Source organism: Coenobita brevimanus, chromosome 59, assembly GCF_032717465.1.
Source record: "Coenobita brevimanus isolate Jiangsu-jjx chromosome 59, ASM3271746v2, whole genome shotgun sequence".
In the NCBI taxonomy this organism is placed as follows: Eukaryota; Metazoa; Arthropoda; class Malacostraca; order Decapoda; family Coenobitidae; genus Coenobita; species Coenobita brevimanus.
In genome coordinates, this window is record NC_137012.1 from 2,742,333 (window position 1) to 2,746,375 (window position 4,043).

The window sequence follows — 4,043 nt, forward strand, 5'->3', positions numbered from 1 at the left end:
GCATATATGAACACACACACACACACACACACACACACCATGGTCAATGGGAGTACTTAAGCTGAGTGCAGACTTGAGGAGGAGGAGGAGGAGGAGGAGGAATGCACGAAAGGGAGAGATCTTCGAAAAAATAAAAAGGCCTAATGAAGGACAGGCAGGAAGAAAAGACGGAGGACAAGGAGAAGGAAGGGAAGAAAGAGGGAGAAGATGTATGGGGAGGAGAGAGACGGGGAAGAGGGGAGGCAATTACGAGAGAGAAAAGGGGGAAGAGAAGGTGGGAAACGGGAGAAGGAGAAGGAGGAAAAGCAAAAAGAAGAAGAGAGAGTGAGAAAAAAACGGAGGAAGAAGGAGAAAAGAGGGATGAGGAGAAGTGAAGGAAGATAGCGAAGGGAAAAGGAGAGAGGAAGGAAAGGAAGAAAGAGAATGAAAAAATACCAGTGGGGAGTTTAGAAGAGAGTAAATATTACCGTATGAACATTAAGCTTCGTGCCAGAAATTATAACAAGGTCTGTCTGTCTGTCTGTCTGTCTCTCTCTCTCTCTCTCTCTCTTTGCATCTTTCTTCATCGTGCCGTGGAATTATCATCATCATCACCATCATCATCATCATCATCATCATCATCATATTTTTCTCGCCTATGGTTTGGATAGATTAGATTCCAGAATCAAGATAAGAAAATGTACAAAAGTGATAGGTTAGTAACCTGGTGGATGGGAAGAGGAGAAGGAGGAGGAGGAGGAGGAGGAGGGTAAGAGAAAAATGGAAGAAGTAAGGAAGATTTCACGGACAGCAGAAGGTAAGAGGAGAAGGAAAGGGAAATAAGAAGGAAAGGAAATTCAGAGAGAGAAAGTAGAAGGAAGTACTGACGAAGACAGAGAGAGAGAGAGAGAGAGAGAGAGAGAGAGATGGGAAGATCAGAGAGAGGAGAAGGAGGAGGAGGAGGAGGAGGAGGAGGAGGAGGAAAAGAATTAAGGAAGGAACAAGAAATAGATGAAAGAGAGGAGATAAAGTTGAAGACGTTGAGGAAGTTGTGTGAGGTACAGAGCTGATAGCGTACTTTACTCCTGTGTCTGATAATGTCTGTTTTATGCTCACGTCTTCACCACACACGATCTAAGAACATTACATCTCACAGGACCAAGCGCGGAGTCGAGGGAGGTGATGCGGAGTGATGTTTTGGCAGTCTAGGGTAAAACACTCTCTAGATGGTAAGGACAACTTTAGTATACCGTTCTAGTTAAATTCAGACGATTTTACCTTGCCTTGTGAGAGTCACGAGTCCCACTGTGTTATTACCGGCATCATCAGTCCTTTCATTACTTCTGTTATCCCTAATAATCATTCTGTTCTATAACTTTCTATTCCTCTTCACCCCAGAAGGTTTTCTTCAGCCAAAAGAGTTACAGGAGCACTAGGTTTAACACAGACACCATTTACCCATTCCTGGCTGGGACAACTTTAGAATTCCATTTTAGTTACTCAGATGACTTTTTTTCAGCGGATAGTGAGTCACAACCGCCATAGAATGTTTATCTTTAAATCTGTCCAGCGTAGCAAGAAAAATAGAAAAAAAGTAAGTAAATAAAAATAAATGCATGAATTACTGAAAAGTAATGACGCCGCTGGGGTTAATTTTTCACTGTGGAGCTGATGTGAAAAACCTTCCTTACATGAACATAAACAGCAAAACAACAACACTTTGCCTGTTTTGTCCCCATCTCCTTAGGAAAACAATGGGACGGGTTTGTTTTCAGTAGGGTAGAGACACGTCCAAAACAATGGCGGCACACACACACACACACACACACACACACACACACACACACACACACACACACACACACACACACACAACTGTTCCGGTTCACTCTACTGACGTAATATTGGCAGTAAAAGTATTATACGGTACTTGGCCAATAAAAGGAAAGTTTGAAATTTTTCATTTCGCGAAATTCAAACTTTATCAAAATTAGCATCATGGATCACAAAGAACATGGATATGTTAGTAACTGAATAGAAATTAAACTATACCGGATAAATACAAACATACATACTGTATACACGAAAGAACGAGAATAATTTTTCTAAGTTTATATGGGCTACGTCATCAGACAGACGTATAAAACAAAAACAGTTCACTGAGTGTTTAGATTAAAAAAAAGACTTTATTATTCACTGTCTTCATCCTTCCATTTTTCTATATTGCACTTAATCCCTTCCAATTCTGCTTTCTTTTCCTATATTCAGATGATTTCGCTTAGCTTATCAGAGACTTTAGGACATCAAGAGGTTAAATGACAGCTTTTCATAATCTTTAGAATTAGTGTTGTTTTCCAAAGTTGGATAAAATAGCCTGGAGGAATAAAAAATAAATTAAACTGTGGAAAGGGGTTACGTCAGCCATGTCTGAACCATCCATTGCAATTATTTCTTTTTTTTTCCCATATCCTCTTATGCCACGTTCACTTCACCTGCTCTCTCTCTCTCTCTCTCTCTCTCTCTCTCTCTCTCTCTCAGGATATGGAAGCATGCATCTTCACAAAAGAGACACGGCTTTGTATAATGGCCTCACAAAGCCCTGCCTCCCCCCCCCTTTTTCTCTTTTACATCTCTTACATCTTGCTTCATCGCGCCGTGGAATCTTCGTCGTCATCATCATCATCTTTTTCTCGCAAATGGATGGGATTCACTAGGATCAAGAAGCAAGTAAAGAATGTGTACGAAAGTAAGTTGGTGGAAGGGAGGAGGAGGAGGAAGAGGAGGAGGCACTGGAAAGGAGGAAAGAAGGAACAGGAAGGTGATGAAAGAGTAAGTAAAAGGTGAAGAAGCTGAAGAAGTTGTGTGTGGTGCAATGTTGTCTCTGATAGTTATTTCATGCTCACGTCTTCACTACACACGCTTTAACAAGAGTATAATTCCCCTGGGACCTGCGGCGAGGTTCTTGTTTCAAACAGTTTGCTGTAAAAAGTAATATGGATTCCATGTCAAAGGACCTTATATGGGACCATTTTTATGTCTCAATGAGTTTAAATGAAAAAAAAAAAAGTTCACTCAAGTTGCTGCTGGATGGCGCCACCACAGGTGTCAGCTGACAGCAAATTTGTATTCTTCATGTCAAAAAACAATAGTGGGACCACTTTTATGTCTCACTTGGCTTAAAATCTACCCATGTATTGCTAGACGCCTTAATGGCGTAAGGGGTGACAACAAACAAATCGACTCCGTGTCGCCCGGTCCCCCGCCATTTCATTGCCCTGATCCCAGCTCATATCCCCGTCCCTCATATACCTCTCCACTCCATCCCTCTATCTCATTCTTGGCCTCCCCCTCCCTCTACCCCCATCCACCTCGCTCATATACACTATCCTCGTCAGTCTCTCACTCTCCATCTTCTCCAGATGGCCAAACCACCTCAATATGTTTCTCCTAACGCTTCCTATCACATCCACATCCACACACAACGCTCCTTCACTTCCTCATTTGTCAGTCTGTCTCTCCATGTGACTCCACATGCTCCTGTCAAATAACTCATTTCCATTGCTCTCACTCTTAACTTCTGTCCCTCCAGCGAGGTCCAAGCTTCATTTCCATACGTTAGAATTGCTATCACAATACTGTCATGTAGTAGCTTTTTCACTTCCATGTTCACTTCCCCGTTTCTTATCACTGCTTTCAAGGAACCAGCAACTTTTCTTCCTTGTTGTACCCTTTCAAGCACTTCACCCTCTAAACTTCCATCCTTACTCATCACAGTACCCAAGTACTTAAACGCACTCACATTTTCCATTTCCTCTTCATCCTTCCTCACTCTACATCCGCTGACTTCACTTCTCTCGAAGACCATAACTTCACTCTTCCCTGCATTCACCTTTAGATTCCGTTTCTTACACACTCTCCCAAGCTCATCCACCACGCCTTCCAGCTCCGTTTCGTCTTCACTTAACAACACAGTATCATCTGCAAACAACAGTACAGGGAGTTTCCAAACACTGCCCTCTCTCACTAGGGCTGCTCCAACATCCACTGCCCTACCTTGTATCTCC